An 18,997-nucleotide genomic window follows, 5' to 3' on the forward strand; every position below is an offset into this window, starting at 1 on the left:
TAATTTTTATATGATAAAATGAACAGATCTTAAGTGTTCAATTCAGTGAGTTTTTGATAATGCTATACACCCATTTAACTACCACCCAAAACAAGAATTTAATATTTTTATCACCTCCCTCCACAATACTCTCATACCCCTTTCCAGTCAATTCTCCTGCCAATATGGCAGAATTTTTATTGTGAAAACCCCCAAATGTTCTTAGGGATGTCTTCTATTTTATTTAGCATTTGAATTCTGACAACTTTCATCTGTTGGAAGTAAACTAGTGAGAACCAACATTTGCTGCATCATCTCAATACCCATAACTATTCTATGAGGTAGGAATTATTACTCCTTTCCTTTTACAGATGAGAAAACTGAAGCTTAATGAGATAAAGTGAGTTTCCCAAAGGCCAAAAAGCTCTTAAGTGGCAGAGCTGGAATTTGAACTCAGATGAGCCTGATTCTAGAACTTAACTTTTATTTTCTTTTTAAAAAAGACACGTTTAGTCAGCATCATGATCAGACTATTGCATTTAGCAATCAACAGCATGGGTACAAGAACAAAACTAACCCAAAAAACTACATTAAAACCCTTCGTTGGAATGCTTTACACTTTCCACAGAACAGAAACTGAAATAACGTGTTATACAATCAGTCACAAATACAGTCCTTGAGTTTTTTTTGCCCATACACATGAGTATTGTCTAAAACATATCTTCTCTGTAGCAGCTAGGCCCTGCCACCGCTGTCCTTGGCTGAGTTCACAAATCTGTTATAACCTGTAGCCTCCCTGTCACTTCTCTGGCTCTCTTCTCCTGCTAAGCTTTGTTTCCTGGAAGTAATTAAAACCTTCTGCCACTGCCATAGCTATTGCTGCTGCTGCTGGAACAGCCATAGCCACCTTGGTTTCGTGGTTTGGCAAAGTATTGGCCTCCGCCACCATAGGGACCAGATCTTCTGCCTCCAAAGCCTCCTCCATTCATGGGTCCAAAATTTGAAGATTGATCGTTATAATTGCCAAAATCATTGTAGCTTCTGCCACCTCCAAAATTGCTTCCATAATTACTGAATCCATTATAGCCATCCCTACTGCCACCATATCCACAACCACCGTGGCTGCCACCAAAGCCACCTTGGCCACTGATTTCCTCCACGGCCAAAGGTGTCATTCCCTCCAAAACCACCTCCACAACCACCACCAAAGTTTCCAGAACCACTTCGACCTCTTTGGCTGGATGAGGCACTAGCCATCTCTTGCTTAGATAGGGCTTTCCTTACTTCACAGTTGAGGCCATTCACAGGGTGGTATTTCTGAATGACAGTCTTTTCTGCAGAGTCACGGTCATCAAAGGTTATGAAAGCAAAGCCTCTCTTTTCGCCACTGCCTCGGTCAGTCATGATTTCAATCACTTCAATTTTCCCCTGCTGTTCAAAACAATCCCTTAGGTGATGTTCTTCAGTGTCTTCTTTAATGCCACAAACAAAAATCTTTTTCACAGTTAAGTGGGCACGAGGTCTCTGAGAATCTTCTCTTGAGACGGCCCTCTTTGGCTCCACAACTCTTCCATCCGCCTTGTGTGGCCTTGCCTTCACGGCTGCGTCCACTTCCTCCACAGTAGCATACGTGACGAACCTGAAGCCTCTGGAGCACTTGGTGTCTGGATCCCCCATTACCACACAGTCTGTGAGCGTTCCTCATTGCTCAGAATGGCTCCTCAGACTCTCTTTCAAAGCTCAAGCCTCCGATGAAGAGCTTCCACAGCTGTTCAGGCTCTTTGGGAGACTTTGACTTAGACATGACCTCGGTCGTGGCGGGGTGGGGGGATACTTTAACAATGCTTACTTGGCGGTGTCCACGGGCAGAAAGGCTAGACCTTGACTTTTATTTTATTTTTTTAAATTAAATTAATTAATTAATTAATTTTTTGTCTGCCCTGGGTCTTCGTTGCTGTGCGGGCTTTCTCTAGTTGCGGTGAGCACGGGCTACTCTTCGTTGCGGTGTGCAGGCTTCTCATTGTGGTGGCTTCTCTTGTTGCGGAGCACAGGTTCTAGGCGGGCAGGCTTCAGTAGTTGCAGCACGCGGGCTCAGTAATTGTGCCACGTGGGCTCTAGGGCTGGCAGGTTTCAGTAGTTGTGGTGCATGGGCTCAGTAGTTGTGGCTCGTGGGCTCTAGAGTGCAGGCTCAGTAGTTGCGGTGCACAGACGTAGTTGCTCTGTGGCATGTAGGATTTTCCCAGACCAGGGATCAAACCCATGTCCCCTGCACTGGCAGGCGGATTCTTAACCACTGCGTCACCAGGGAAGTCCCTAGAATTTGACTTTTAAACCACTATGCTAAAGAGCAGGTGCACCCTGAGGTTTGGCTAATGGTTGCAATTTTCCCATGTCTGGATTTTGTGCATCTGCTACTATGACAAAAGGAGAAAGAATAAGTTGGTTGACTTAATACCATCATACAGTGTAACTTCCATTTCCTTTATAATATCCTCACAAGCCTTGTTACCCTTTCATTAATTTGTGCCTGCAAGATTTTTACCAGTTGACTGTTAAGAACCGTGATGGAGATCATGATAATGATGAGAATTACGAAAGCGAACATCTCGGAGCACTTACTACGTCTCAGGCACTGTGTGAAGCGCTGCACCTGAGTTTCCTTATTTAGTTCTCATAAGCACTTTCAGGTAGAATCTGTCATTAACATTTTTACAGACTAAAATTTTGAGCCTTTGAGAGCCTGAGTGACTTGCCCAGTGCTGCCCAGTTAAAAAGTTGGTAGAGCTGATTTTCAACCACTGCCATATACAGCCTCTTAATCCTCTATTTACGTCCTCAGTCCTGTTAATAAAGAATGGTCTTCGTTCCTGCCCCAACAAGATTTCACCAGTATAAATATGTGAACGTGAACTCTGCCAGCTGGCACTCTTTTAGATAAGATCTTATTCGTCCTAAACACTTAAGTCCACCTGGTCTTCAAAAACTCGGAAAATAGCCAGGCTGGGCCTTGGCCAAGTTGTGAAGTAGAGGAAGTTTGTCTTGGGCATTTTATACTCCTCTACACTCTGCCATACCCTCTAAGTATCCTGTCAACCAAAGACTCCTCTAATTTTCCATTCCTGGAGCCCAAATCTTGCCAGAAGGACTGAGTTCTCCAGCCTCTGCCCGTTTACTTGCTGAGACTCCCTGACGCTCCTTCCGCTCCCACCTGCCCCAGCTTGTTGATTTCCCATCTGTATCTGAGTCAGTTTCCCGCCAGCTTTGCCATCCAAGCCTGTGCTAATGTCCTCATGGAGGGAGGCTGGCGGGAGGCCGTCCAGACACCGGAGGCTTTCTAGAGGTAGGACCCCTATCTCTTTTGGCAACCAGAGTGCTGTGTCGTCCAGGACTGATAGGAAAGGAAGAGAGGGCAGCCTTAGTGATGACAACAGCTAACCATATAGTATTTAATCTGTGCCCTGTGCTGTTCTAAGTACTTTATACGTATTAATTTCTTTACTCCTTACAACAGTCCTATGAGGTATGTTAGTCAAGGCTCCAGCAAGAAATAGGAGGCACACAGAGATGGAATTCTGAAGAGAATTCAAAGAAGGGACTATTTGCAGATGTGTAGGCAGATTTAAGGGAATCAATCAGGAATATTGAGGCTCACAGGAAACTAGCCGTAGTAGGAAGCCGTTCTCACTCCTAGGCCAAAATGGCAGTCGAGAAAATGGTGTAGTGAGGCCTGATGAGGAGCCATTCCAGAAAGTGCTGCTCTAAGGAGCCGATGGCAGCCATGGAGGGATGGGGCCAGAGCCCCAGTGGTCTGGGGTCGGGGGGAGCAGGGGAAGTGAACGTCTTGGGGGTCGGTGAGGCGTTGGGGAAACTAGTGCTCTTCCTCCTTCTGATTTCCTATTGGCTGAAACAACTAGAAGCCTGAGGTCAGGGGCGTCTGGGTGATACAGGCTTGACGTACCGGTCACCATGGAGCTCAGTACAGGGCACAAGGACAGAGAAAAACAAGTCCATGAAGAAACTGAAGCACAGAGAGGTTGAACAATGTGCCCAAAGTCACAGAATTAGGAAGTGGCAGCACTAGGTTCTGAACTGAGGCTGCCATGTCTGCCGTAGCATTGAGGCGTTCTCCCACACTTAACATAGCATCTTGCGGGTTCCAAAAATGCTCTCGGGCCCCATTCATCTGTTTAAAATGTCCTTGTACACAGTAGACCCCGAGCAGAAATTACTTCATGACAGGTTTGGGTGACACTGGTAGGCCTTGGCCAATTCAGCGGGTTAATGATAGCTAACATGGTCAAGTTTATGAAACAGAAAGATCATGAAATATTTAGTAAGTTTGCCGGAAAACTGCTGAGAAGTTGGGGAGAATCATTTTGCCTCGGCTGAGGAGAAACTGAGACTTGTGGTTTCTGGGTGAGAGAAGTCAGTATGTACTCAATGTGAACAACTTCTGCAAAAAAAAAAAGCTACCCACCTGGGTTGAACCTGCTGGTGGCAGAACAACTGGTAGAAAATATATGCATCGCGTGGAGACATTTCCTGTGAAAGGAGGTACAGAAAAGCACTCTTTTGTGAAAAAGAGAATTCAAGAGAAATGAAGTGATTAGAATAAGTCCTTTTTACATTAAAGCAGTGAAGCTCTAATGATAGCCTTTTAGTGTTTATTTTATTTCTAATTAAGTTTTTGTTTTCTCCTTGGTAAAATTCGGCAGCAAGCTGAAGTGCACTTTTAATGGAGCCAGACAATAGTTTCTATGAAGAAAAAGGGTGAAGCTGGGAAAGAGGGAAGAGGCCCAGGATGATGCATTTAGAGGCACAAAAGTGTAAGAAAAATACTGGCTTTTCTTATGTAATTTAGCAACAAAATTGTGTAGCGTGTAATGGGGTACTATGGCTTGGCATTATCGCTATAATTTGAGAAAGAAAAGCAGTCTTTACAGACCCAACAGTTCTATGATAGAACTCTGTGAAAAGTAAATCAAATGTACTCAGCTTATAACCAAACCAAATGTTATAGACCCAGAGAATACTTTTTCCTACTAGACATTTTTCTCTCCTACTAGTTGTTCAAAAATTGTTCTTGAAAAATTCTATTAAGCTATTTGAAATGTGGAAGTTGGGCCTTAGGTAAGCAATCTTTATTTATCATAAAGATGGAATATAATTGCCTTAATTGTTATTCTTTCTAGAATTTAGCTATTTCTAAAAGCTAATTATTAATAATATTTATTATACAGCTGGTTTGTTTCAAGCCATAAATACTGGACACATATATAAATAGTCAAATAGACATGAAAAAGGCACTCCCCATCTTTCTTTCCTCTGGACCCTAGGTTTCTTAGGATGCTGTGACACTGGGCATGGGGCCATAGGGGTCATAAAAACTTGTGAGAGGGGACTCCATTTGAACAATGATTTCAGGAAAGGAGAGTCAAAAAGATAGTCTAATGTGTATGCATCCAACCCTTCAAAGGGCTGGGAACTTATACCCTCGCATCTGAAAGTAAAAACTAAAGCATCATCCAAATTATAAAATAGAAGATAGGGTTGAGTAATGTCCTTAAGAGTCCTAGAAATGGTTCACATTTAAAATACTGCTTAAACCCAAGGACATTTGTTTATAATTGATACATAGAGCAAGTAGCCATCATTCTGGTTTGTAACCGGTGTGATCTACATTGTTTTCCAACCAGACTTATCTATGATTTGTCTAATGGACTGGAGAAATATATAAGGTATGCTGTGCAACTACTTTACTCTCATAGTTTAGGAGGTAGGGAAAGGAACATCTGTCTGTTGAGCTATAACAATATATCATCACTATCTACCTGTTAACTGTCCTCGACTTATGGCAGAACAGCGGAAAGGCAAAGTTATCCTTAATGGTGGTATAACAGCTAATCTACAGGCTGTAATTTACAATAGCGTTCCCCTGTAGGACTTGTGTACCTGCTGGTAAGGTGGGCATGCCTAAGGCATGTCCACCCTTTCCGTTCAGCCAGGCACCCTTCACTGGGATTTGGGAATGATCCTTGGGAACGACATGTCCCCAGGCCCCAACCCATCCTTAACAGATAGCTGTCTTCCCAGCCCTGCAGTCCCCAATCCTTCCTGCATTCTCCTTGCTCTAACTGCCTGGGCCCTCCCTGCCATAAATAACCAGTGTCTCTAAGGAGAAGATGACACCCAGCATAGGGGATGGATGTTTCCAATTGTAAGAGACACACCTAAGGGAGCAGTTTTAAAGTAGGGACGTTTCAGATTAGATAAAAGACACTAATATTAGAAAATCAACATTTGCATTTCTCAGTTCAGTGCTAATTTTTCATTTATCTCTGCATGTCATGATTCCAACAAACAATGAAGTCAGTGTGATGAGAAACTGACATATTTAGCAGAGAATAAAATGTAAGTGGTTTCAGGACTGTCTTGATATTGAATCCTATCTATCTAATAAGAATATTGTAATTATATTGTGAAAGTCATTGTATTTTGCTTTATCTAGTCATTTTCTTATTGCTCCTTACTCTCCCTTTCATCTCTATAAACCTCTCAAAAAATAAGTTACTTTTGTTGAATCTTTACTATTTGCCAGAAACTGTGTAAGTTCTTTACATGTGTTAACATATTTCATGCTCACAACAACCCTGTGTTAATATCTCCCAGTTTACAGATGATAAAAACAAGAGTCAGAGAGGTTAATGTTCCCAAGGACACACAACTAGTAAGAGAACAGGATTTTTTTTTTAATTTAATTTTTGTTTTATATTGGGGTATGGTTGATTTATGGTGTTGTGTTAGTTTCAGGTGTACAGCAAAGTGATTCAGTTATACATATACATATATCCGTTCTTTTTTTTTTTTTTAAATGTTGAGTTTCTTTAGGAGTTTTTGTTTAAATTCCTCTACTTTTTTTTTTTTTTTTTTTAATTATTTATGGCTGTGTTGGGTCTTCGTTTCTGTGCGAGGGCTTTCTCTAGTTGTGGCAAGTGGGGGCCACTCTTCATTGCGGTGCGCGGGCCTCTCATTATCGCGGCCTCTCTTGTTGCAGAGCACAGGCTCCAGACGCGCAGGCTCAGTAATTGTGGCTCACGGGCCTAGTTGCTCCGCGGCATATGGGATCTTCCCAGACCAGGGGTCGAACCCGTGTCCCCTGCATTGGCAGGCAGATTCTCAACCACTGCGCCACCAGGGAAACCCCATATATCCATTCTTTTTCATATTCTTTTCCCATGTAGGTTATTACAGAATATTGAGTAGAGCTCCCTGTGCTATATAGTAGGTCTTTGTTGATTATCTACTATAAAATATAGTAGTGTGTGTATGTTAATCCCAAGCTCCTAATTTATCCCTCCACCCTGCAACTTTTCCCTTTGATAACCATAAGTTTGTTTTCTATGTCTGTGCGTCTGTTTCTGAGAACAGAATTTAGATCTCAGAGGGTCAGGTTCCAGAGTCTAAGCACTCCGCCACTAAGCCGAAGTGTCTCTGCATACTCTGGTGGTTTACACTATAGAAATGGTTTGACTACTTCTCATCTTTCCTCTTTATGTATGGTGACTTACAAATGTAACTAATGGCCTGACAGTCCGTACATGTGTCCTCTTCACTTTCCTGCTTTGTGTCCTGACTCCTGTCTGTGTCCCTTATGTTCTTCCTGAGGTCACACCATCTGATTCCACAGTATTCTGAGCATAGTATGAGGGGAGGCTCAGCAAGCTGGTGAGTGCACTGCTGATTACCCCACTCTCCAGATATTTGAACTTGTAGGAAATCTCATGTCAACCAGAGATACAGCAAAAAAGAAAGACCGGGTGTCCTGGATTCGAGCATTCTCTATAGATATTGGAAAAGGGGCTAGCCCTATAAGTTCCTAGCCCTCTTTAGATTGGCTGTAAAGTTGCAGCTTTCGAAGTTCTTGACCACAACTTACCATTAGAAATACATTTCTATTGCAACTCACAACACATATATTTACATACAAAGAACTGAAACAAAACATCATATGACAACACTTACCTTTGCTATGTGATATGTGTTCTGAATGTTTCTATTCTATTCTATTTTTTTTTAAAGATGCTGGTTCAGATCCAGTAAATTGATTTCACAACCCATTAATGGGCCATGACTGGTAGATTAAAACACACCACAATAAAGAATTATTTCTAACTCAACATACAATGAATTTTCACTAATAATAGATTCAGACCAAAATATGGTTCATGCCTTGATTATCTGTGAAAAATTATGCAAATTATTTGTGTTTTCCTATGTTCCATATGCTTACCAGAGGTCAAAATGCCAGTAAGGGGGAGCATCATGTGAGAAAGATTTTAAGATTAGATGTATCTTTAAAATGCAAGGCAATCTTGAGAAAAAAGAACAAAGCTGGAGGTATCTCGTGCCCTGACTTCAAACTATACTACAAAGCTACAGTAATCAAAACAGTATGATACTGGCACAAAAACAGACACATAGATCAATGGAACAGAATAGAGAGCCCAGAAATAAACCCCTGCACCTATGATCAAAAGTAGGCAAGAATATACAATGGAGAAAAGACAGGCTCTTCTGTAAGTGGTGCTGGGAAAACCAGACAGCTACATGTAAAAGAATAAAATTAGAACAATTTTTTCACACCATATATAAAAACAAACTCAAAATGGATTAAAGACCTAAGTGGAAGGCCAGAAACCATAAAACTCCTAGAAGAAAACACAGGGCAGAATGTTCTTTGATGTAAATGATAGCAATATTATTTAGATCTGTCTCCTAAGGCAAAAGAAACAAAAGCAAAAATAAATGAGTGGGACATAATTAAACTTAAAAGCTTTTGCACAGCAAAGGAAACCACCAGTAATATGAAAAGACAATCTATGAAATGGGAGAGAGTATTTGCAAAGGATATGACCAATAAGGGGTTAATATCCAAAATCTATAAACAGCACATACAACTCCATATCAAAAAACCAAACAACCTAATTAAAAAATGGGCAGAAGACCTGAATAGACAATTTTTCCAAAGAAGACATACAGATGGCCAACAGACACATGAAAAGATGCTCAACATTGTTAATGATCAGAGAAATGCAAATCAAAACCACAGTGAGGTATCACCTCACATCTGTCAGAATGGTTATCATCAAAAACTACAAAAATAACAAATGTTGGCTAGGATGTGAAGAAAAGCAAACCCTTGTACACTGTTGGTGGGAATGAAAATTGGTGCAGTCACTATGGAAATCAGTATAGAAGTTCCTCAAGAAACTCAAAATAGAATTATCATATGATCCATCAATTCCACTCCTGGGAATATATCCAAAGAAAATGAAGACACTAATTCAAAAGGTACATGCACATACATGTTCATAGCGCATTATTTACAGTTGCCAAGGTATAGAAGCAACCTAAGTGTCCATCAACAGACAAATGGATAAAGAAGATGTGGTATATATATATATATATATGCAGCGGAGTATTACTCAGCCAAAAAAAGAATAAAATCCTGCCATTTGCAACAATGTGGATGGACCCAGAGTATATTATGCTTAGTGAAATAAGTCAGAGAGAGAAAGACAAATACTGTATGATGTCATTAATATGTGGAATCTAAAAATAAAACAAAAGAATGAGTATAACAGAACAGAAACAGACTCATAAAAATAGATAACAAACTAGGGGTTAACAGAGGGGAAAGGGAAGGAGGGAGGGGCAATATAGGGGTGGGGTTTAAGAGATAAAAACTACTATGTATAAAATAAATAAGCAGCAAGGATATATTGTACAGCAGATGGAAATATAGCCACTGTTTTGTAATAACTTTAAATGGAGTTTAACCTATAAAAATATTGAATCACTATGTTGTTCACCTGAAACTAATATAATATTGTAAATCAACTATACTTCAATTTAAAAAAGATTGGCATATGGGGGTTGTAATTGTGTTTGATTGTACATGAAGGAGATTATGGCCTTTCCTGAATACATGCTAGCTAAGGTTAGCTCTACAGTGTTATTATAATCTTTTAAAATATTAAGATTTGGTCAGTTGCATAGTGGGGACAATTGGAAAAATTTGAATGTGGTTTAGGCCTTAGGGAACTATTGTTAATTTTATTAGGTGTGATGATGGTATTGCAGTTGTGTAGAAAAAATGTCCTTTATAGATGCTTATATTGAAGTGTTTATGGGTGATATGTCATGATGTCTATAATTTATCTTAAAATAAATGTTAACACCAACAAAAAAGACTGGGGACGGGCAGGTGGAAAAGTAGCCCCATACCTCAGCCAGCGGCAGCTGCAGCAGATGCTACCATTGTCCTGCTGCCACTTCTCCAATCTCCTCTGCAACTAAAACTCCAGTTGCTGGGGATGGGTAAGAAGGAGAAGGAGGGAACAAACTTCCGTGGACCCACTGAGGGTTAGATGTTAAAAAAAATTGGTGTCATGCTTCTGGTTCCAGGATAGATGGATTAAGCGTGCTACTCCCTGTCTCTCCAACTGTGTGCAGCTATAAAACCTGAAAACCAGGCATGGAGCAGCTATCTGAGGACTCTGAAAAATAACTAGGACAGGCAGATTGGGGAATGAGAACAGAATTTGAAGTAACATGAAAATGGCAGTGAATTTACATATTTTAAAAATTCTAACATTGCCCAGCATGGATTCGAGACCATCTGAAACATGGAAGTGGACATGACTGTGGACAGAGAGAGCCCCAGAAACCTCTAGTTCAGGCACGAGGAACAGGAAAGGAGACAAAGAGTTTCTAGATATAAAACCCAAAGGCACAATCTTTATTTATTTATTTTTATAAATTTATTTATATTTTATTTGTTTATTCTTGGCTGCGTTGGGTCTTCATTGCTGCACGGGAGCTTTCTCTAGTCGTGGCGAGCGGGGGCTACTCTTTGTTGCTGTGCGCGGGGTTCTCATTGTAGTGTCTTCTCTTGTTGCGGAGCACGGGCTCTAGGTGCGTGAACTTCAGTAGCTGTGGCAAGTGGGCTCAGTAGTTGTGGCGCACGGGCTTAGTTGCTCTGCAACATGTGGGATCTTCCCGGACCAGGGATCAAACCCGTGTCCCCTGCATTGGCAGGGGATTCTTAATCACTGTGCCACCAGGGAAGTCCCCAAAGGCACAATCTTTAGAAGAAAAACTTTGCCAATTAGACTTCATTAAAATGTAAAACTTTTGCTCTGTGAAAGATATTAGGAAGAGAATGAAAAGACAAAGTACAGACAGGGAAATTTTTGTAAATCACATATTTGATAAAGGACTTTTATCCAGAAAATGATAAAGAACTTTCAAAATTAATAATGAGAAAACAAATAGCCCCTCCACCCCAAAAGAATAAAAGACTTGAATAGACACTTAACTTAAGAGGGTGTATGGAAGGCAAATAAGCACATGAGAAATGCTCAACATCTTTAGTCATTAGGGAAGTGAAAATTAAGGCTGCAATGAGAAACCACTAAACACATATTAGAATGGCTAAAACAAAAGATGCTGATAGTAGCTAGTGCTATCAAAGATGTGGAGCAACTAGAACTCTAAATTGCTGGTGAGAATTTAACATAGTATCACCACGCTGGAAAACCGGTTGGCAGTTTCTTATAAAGTTAAATATGGTTACTATATGACACAGCAATACCTCTAATGGGCATATGCCCTAGAGAAATGAAAACTAACATTCACACAAAACCTGTACATGAATGTTTATATCATAATAATTAAATTAATCAATTAAATAAATAAAATTTAACAAAATATTAATTAATATTACTATATCATAGTAGAATATAATTTCGTAATTGCCAAAAACTGGAAACAACACAAATGTCTTTCAACAAGTAAATGGATAAACAGACTACTGCATTCATATACTGGAATACTAGTCATGCAACAATGTGGATAAATCTAAAAGAAATTGTGCTGTGTTACAAGATGCTAGCCTTAATAGGCTAATATTATATAATTGCATTTATATGACATTCTTTTTATTTATTTATTTATTTATTTATTTATTTTTGGCTGTGTTGGGTCTTCGTTTCTGTGTGAGGGCTTTCTCCAGTTGCGGCAAGCGGGGGCCACTCTTCATCGCGGTGCGTGGGCCTCTCACTATCGCGGCCTCTCTTGTGGAGCACAGGCTCCAGACGCGCAGGCTCAGTAGTTGTGGCACACGGGCTTAGTTGCTCCGCGGCATGTGGGATCTTCCCAGGCCAGGGCTCGAACCCGTGTCCCCTGCATCGGCAGGCGGACTCTCAACCACTGCACCACCAGGGAAGCCCCTATATGACATTCTTGAAAAGACAAATTTGTAGTGATAGAGAACAAATTGGTGGTTGCCAGGAGTTACAGGCAGGGGGAGGATATGACTGCAAAGGGATACCATGAGGGAATTTGGGGGAGGTAAATAAAGAATTCTATATCCTGACTGTGGTGGTGATTTTATGACTTGATACATGGGTTAGTTTTATGTTGGTTTAAAAATAAAAATTAAAAAAGCTGAAACAAAAGTGACAAAATTCTAACAACTGTTAATCTACGGAATGTCTCCTCTGTATGTTTGAAAATTTTCAAAGTAAAAAGTAAAAGGAAACAGATTTATTCAGTCAAAACACCATTTTACAATGCAGCAGGGCACACTGATTAAGAAATCAGTTTCTAATTTCAGATTTTTAGTTTTCAGGTCCTAGTTCTACAATCAACTAGTTATGTGACCTGAAGCAAGTTACTAAACTATCTGAAACCTCAGTTTCTTAATCTGTAAAAAGGGATAATAATAGTATCTATCTCTTAGAGTTTTTATAAGGACTGAGTCAATAATATCTGTATTTAGTAAACACCAGTAGTTGTTATCTATTACTGTTGTTACTTTACTATCCCAAACTCATGATGTAAACAGGATCTTTTGAATATTGAATTATGGACTGATTTAATAAAAGTCTATGTCTCTAAATCTTTTATTCTAAAAAAAATCAAACAAAATACAGAACATTAAGATATTTTTCTACTATTCTATAAATTCTTTTCTTGGTTTCCTTTCATTCTCAGGGGGATAAAAATGTCATTAAGAAGTACCTGGACACCATATTGATAATTGTTATTTTCTAGGTCATAATTGGTATCCTAATATTTTAGAAAATCTACCAGAAAGAGAGTTAAAGTTAGTCAATATAATTTTTAAAGGTAAGCCATGTACAGATATTCTGATAGTTCTTAAATATTGTAAAAGAATTTATTAAGCATTAATACTAATCAGACTGAAGCCTATGAATGCATCATTGCTCCAAAATTCTAGATTATATTAGTAAAGTAGGGATTTATGAGCACCTAGAAAAGAAAGCTGTGGTCACCAGAAACCAGCACAGATTCACAAGGCGCAAGTTCATTGGATTGACTTTATCTCCTTCTTTGATAACATTACTATCAAGGAAGTGTGGACCAGTTCAAGCCCTTTGTGAAAGTCTCATGATATTCTTTTGGATACAATTGGAAAATATAGGTTGAATGAAGTACCAGGTCATTGTTAAACAATGGTTTCCAGAATCTGGAGGGAGGTACATCTTTCTTGGTTTTCCCCTTTGTCCTACGCTATTACACATTTTATCGGTGATTTGATTAATGATACAGAAAGAAATGCTCATAAAAACATCAGTAGATTCCATAAAACTTGGATATCAGAATTAGGTTTTAGTAATTTCTTGATAGTTGAAGGGATGAGATGAAGCAAGCAGAATAAAATTGATGTAGATGATTGTTAAGGTTCTGTTCATTCTTCCAGAAAATCAACCATATAAATGTGATATGGAGATTTGTTACAATATATATAAGCAAAACCTATATTGCCTAAGCTAAATATGAGTACATTAGCTTCTCTATTGCTGCTATATAAAAATTATCACAGGGCTTCCCTGGTGGCGCAGTGGTTGAGAGCCTGCCTGCCATTGCAGGGGACATGGGTTCGAGCCCTGGTCTGGGAAGATCCCACATGCCGCAGAGCAACTGGGCCCGTGAGCCACAACTACTGAGCCTGCGCATCTGGAGCCTGTGCTCCGCAACAAGAGAGGCCGCGATAGTGAGAGGCCCGTGCACCGCGATGAAGAGTGGCCCCCACTTGCCGCAACTAGAGGAAGCTCTCTCACAGAAACGAAGGCCCAACACAGCCAAAATAAAATAAAATAAAATAAAATAAATCAAAAAAAAATTATCACAAATTTAGTGGCTTAAGCTCTATTTACAATAGCCAGGACATGGAAGCAACCTATGTGTCCATCATCGGATGAATGGATAAAGAAGATGTGGCACATATATACAATGGAATATTACTCAGCCATAACAAGAAAGGAAATTGAGTTATTTGTAGTGAGGTGGATGGAGTTAGAGTCTGTCATTCACGGTGATGTAAGTCAGAAAGAGAAAAACAAATACAGTATGCTAACACATATATATGGAATCTAAGGAAAAAAAAAAAAGGCCATGAAGAACCTAGTGGCAAGAAGGGAATAAAGACACAGACCTACTAGAGAATGGACTTGAGGATATGGGGAGGGGGAAGGGTAAGATGTGACAAAGTGAGAGAGTGGCATAGACATATATACACTACCAAACGTAAAATAGATAGCTAGTAGGAAGCAACCGCATAGTACAGGGAGATCAGCTCTGTGCTTTGTGACCACCTAGAGGGGTGGGATAGGGAGGGTGGGAGGGAGGGAGATGCAAGAGGGAAGAGATATGGGAACATATGTATATGTATAACTGATTCACTTTGTTATAAAGCAGAAACTAACACACCATTGTAAAGCAATTATACTCCAATAAAGATGTTAAAAAAAATTTAGTGGCTTAAAGGAACACAAATTTATTCTCTTACAGTTTTAGAGGTCAGAAGTCTAAAATGGTTTAGCAATGCTGCATTTCTTCTGGGGGCTCTAGGGAAGAATTTGTTTCATGCCTTTTCCAGCTTCTATAAGCTGCCCACGTTGCTTGGCCTGTGGCCCTGCATCACTCGGATCACTACTTCTGTTGTCACATCTCCTTCTCTGACTCTGGTCATCCTGCCTCCTTATTGTGATTACATTGGGCCCACCAAGGTAATCCAGGACAATTTCCCCTTTTCAAGATCCTTAACTTAATCGTATCTGCAAAGTCCTTTTTGCCATGTAAGGTAACACATTCACAGGCTCTGGGGTTTAGGATGTGGACATCCTTGGAGAACCATTATTCAGCCTTTTGTAATGATGTTATTGCCAAAAGGTATGAGATCATTGGAGGTGTTAATATTTTGAATAAAAGTTTATTTTGATCATATTTAATAAATACATTGATAATATAGAAAACTATAAAAATAATATAATATTTCAAATGAAAGAGGTTATAGTTTTATTCTACTCTTCCTTACCAGAGAATATGTAGAAAATTAAGTTCAGCTCCTGATACCATACATTAAAATACAGTCAAACAGGGGCACAATCAAAGACATATTGTGAAAGGATATAAGAATGAGGAACTAGAATAAGAAATTAGAGATGTCTACTGGAGAAAGAGGGTTGGGGAGTATAGCATAGCTATCTTCCCTCTTTGAGACGATAGCATATGGAATAAGCATTAGAGTTGTTACGAAAATTTTTAATGGGACAAACTAAGGAAAGAGCTGGCCACATCAGGGAAACATTTCAGTTCAATGGAAGGAAGAGCCATTCGATCTGGAACGGGTTCCCTTGAGAGCTATTGAGTTTTCTTTCACTGGAGACTCTCATGTATGGACTCTCTATGATTTATATAAAAGCAATGCAAACATATGGAGAGTACTGAGCCAGATAAATTTCAATGCCCCTCCCATATTTCAAGTTCCATGATTCCAATGACTAAATATCTGTCCCTTCTTGAGGAAAGGAGAGAGAAATATAGCCAGAGCACAAGAGCCAGTGAGCAAATAAAGCCTTTGTAATGGTCTGAATGGGCTGTTTTGATGACTGATAGATTTATGGTGGAATAATTTCCTCTGTTTGTCCTGTAATGAGTGTTTGTACCTTGAGTTTGCAACAACCTTCTTGCCCTGTGAACATTTCCAGATGGATTTCAAAGGAAGGAAATGGTTTTGCTTAAGTGACAATTAACAGAATTCCTGCTGATTAATTTTTTTTCTGTATTATTTTCATCACAGGCAAAAAGGTAGCTATTTGTTTCAGTTATAAACCTAAAATCTTATCATTTTAAGATAAAAGTTTACATTTACTTTATTTACACAGCATATGATTTCCTTAATGCTTAAACTTTTTATGGACCCTTTTCTTCTGAACACAGAAATACAAAATTTATTCCTAACATCCTTTCACAGCAAGTGTTATTTGTATTAATCTATTCATTTTCCATCTTACAAATAAGAATTTTTCTAATAAGTTCCCCTCTCTCTTTCTGATTATTTAACATGTTTTCCTCTCTATTTTAACCTTCTCACTTTCTCCCACTTCTTCTCTCTCCTCATCCCATTTCATTGAGAAAAAAAGGCATTGAGTCATGCTCTCTGATTATCCCATGAACGATACTATGAACATACCTATTTCTGCACCCATTTTCTTCCCCTTTCCTTCTGTTTCAATGAAAGAAATGTTCCTCCTTTTTTTAAAATTAAAAGCAATTTTTGATGAAGGTAAAAGAAAGGCTAAGTTCTATGTCTGTGAAGAGTCAGGGGATGTCATGGTAGAGAAGAACTAACCACTTATGAGCAATAAATGAGAACGAGGCTTATTTTTGTTCCCATAAAAAGAGAAAAATAAAATGATTTCAGAATTCCTGCTGAGCCACCTAAAATTTGGTTGCATTCAGCTGGTGACATTGAGACAATCAATCCACAAGCATTTACTGCCTTTTTCCTCGTCATACACAGTAAACTTCTAAGTTTGGAGGCAGATGTATTAAAAAATGGGCAGAGGACCTCAATAAACATTTTTCCAAAGAAGACATACAGATGGCCAATGGGCACATGAAAAGATGCTCAACATCATTAATCATCAGGGAATTGCAAATCAAAACCACAATGAGATATCACCTCACAGCTGTCAGAATGGCTATCATCAAAAAGAATGTAGGCTTCCCTGGTGGCACAGTGGTTGAGAATCTGCCTGCCAATGCAGGGGACACTGGTTCGAGCCCTGGTCTGGGAAGATCCCACATGCCGTGGGGCAACTAAGCCCATGAGCCACAACTACTGAGCCTGCACGTCTGGAGCCTGTGCTCCGCAACGGGAGAGGCCGCGACAGTGAGAGGCCCGCGCACCACGATGAAGAGTGGCCCCCGCTCGCCGCAACTGGAGAAAGCCCTAGCACAGAAATGAAGACCCAACACAGCCAAAAATAAATAAATAAATAAAATTTAAAAAAAAAGAATACAAATAACAAGAGGTAGCAAGGGTGTGGAGAAAAGGAAACCTTCGTGCACTATTGGTGGGAATGTAAATTGGTGCAGCCACTATAGAAAAAACAGTATGGAAATTCCTCAAAAAACTCAAAATAGAACTACCATATCATCCAGCAATTCCACTTCATACAGTATATATCAGAAGAAAACAAAAACACTAATCAGAAAAGGTACATGGACCCTTATGTTCATTGCAGTATTATTTTCAATAGCCAAGATATGGAACCAACCTAAGGGGCCATTAAGAGATGAATGGATAAAGAAGTGGCATATATAGACAATGGAATATTACTCAGCCATAAAAAAGAATGTAATATTGCCATTTGCAGCAACATGGATGGACCTAGAGGGTATTAATACTTAGTGAAATAAGTTAGATAAAGACAAATACTATATGATTTCACTTATATGTGGAACCTAAAAACAAAACAAATGAGCAAACAACAAAACAGAAATGGAGCTATAGGTAGTGAGAACAAACAGGGTGGTTTCCAGAGGGGAAGGCAGTTGGGAGAGGAAAGAAATAGGTGAGTGAGATTAAGAGGTACAAAGTTACAGTTGGAAAATAAATGAGTCACAGGTATGAAATATACAGTGTGGGAATATAGTCAATAACTATGTAATATCTTTGTATAGTGACATACTGTAACTAGACTTATCATGGTGATCATTTTGAAATGTATAGAAATATTGAATCGCTATGTTGTGTACCAGGAATTAACATAGTGTTGTTGGTCAATTATACTTCAAAAACAGACAAAAGCAAACAAACAAACAAAACAAATTCACAGAAAAAGAGATCAGATCTGTGGTTACCAGAGGCAGGTGTTGGGGGGAGGGTGAACTGGATGAAGGTGGTCAAAAGGTACAAACTTCCAGTTACAGGTTAAATAAGTACTAGTGATGTAATGTACAACATGACAAAGATAAGTAACACTTCTGTACTTCTGTAAATGAAAGTTGTTAAGGGTAAATCCTAAGAGTTCTTGTCACAAGGAAAAAATTTTTTCTCTTTCTTTAATTTTGTATCTATATGAGATAACGGATGTTCACTAAAATTATCATCATCATCATTGCATGATATATGTAAGTCAAATCACTATGCTGTATACCTTAAACTTATACAGTGCTGTATGTCAATTATAATATCAATAAAACTGGAAGAAAAAAAAACAAGAACAACAAAAAAAGAGATTGTTGAGAAATGACTGGTCTTAGAAAGATAATACCATTCTACTACCCTTATGACACAGCTTCCCACAGGACAATTTGGTTCATTTTTCTGACAGTTTGTGATGACTGTGAAGATGAGGAGATAGTGTCTTTTACAAAAATTTTTTGATTTCTCCCCACCTCCATCCAATCCATCATCACGTCTTTCGATTCAAACTTTCAGATAATTTTAAATAAGTCCACTTCTCTTCATCTCCACCACCCCCACTAGAGTTTGAATCAATATTATTTTTTACCTGGGCTACTACATTAAACTTTCTCACTAGTGTCCCTGCATCATTTCTTGCTCTCCTTGAATCTTTTCACACAGCAGACAGAGCCGTCTTGTTTCAAATGCTGCTGACTGGTAGGACTGAAAGTT

General features: G+C 39.2%; 1 pseudogene across 1 annotated transcript in view; it reads right to left on the bottom strand.

Moving 5' to 3' along the window:
* LOC309640684 (heterogeneous nuclear ribonucleoprotein A1 pseudogene) overlaps positions 1 to 18,997 on the bottom strand; it is a 29,424-nt pseudogene continuing 10,427 nt past the window's right edge. Inside the window, exon 1 of the transcript in view lies at positions 1 to 18,997. This exon is cut by the window's right edge and continues 10,427 nt beyond it. The product of the transcript in view is annotated as a heterogeneous nuclear ribonucleoprotein A1 pseudogene (transcript).

The sequence above is a fragment of the Balaenoptera physalus genome (assembly GCF_965194825.1).
Source record: "Balaenoptera physalus genome assembly, chromosome: 13".
Taxonomy (NCBI): Eukaryota; Metazoa; Chordata; class Mammalia; order Artiodactyla; family Balaenopteridae; genus Balaenoptera; species Balaenoptera physalus.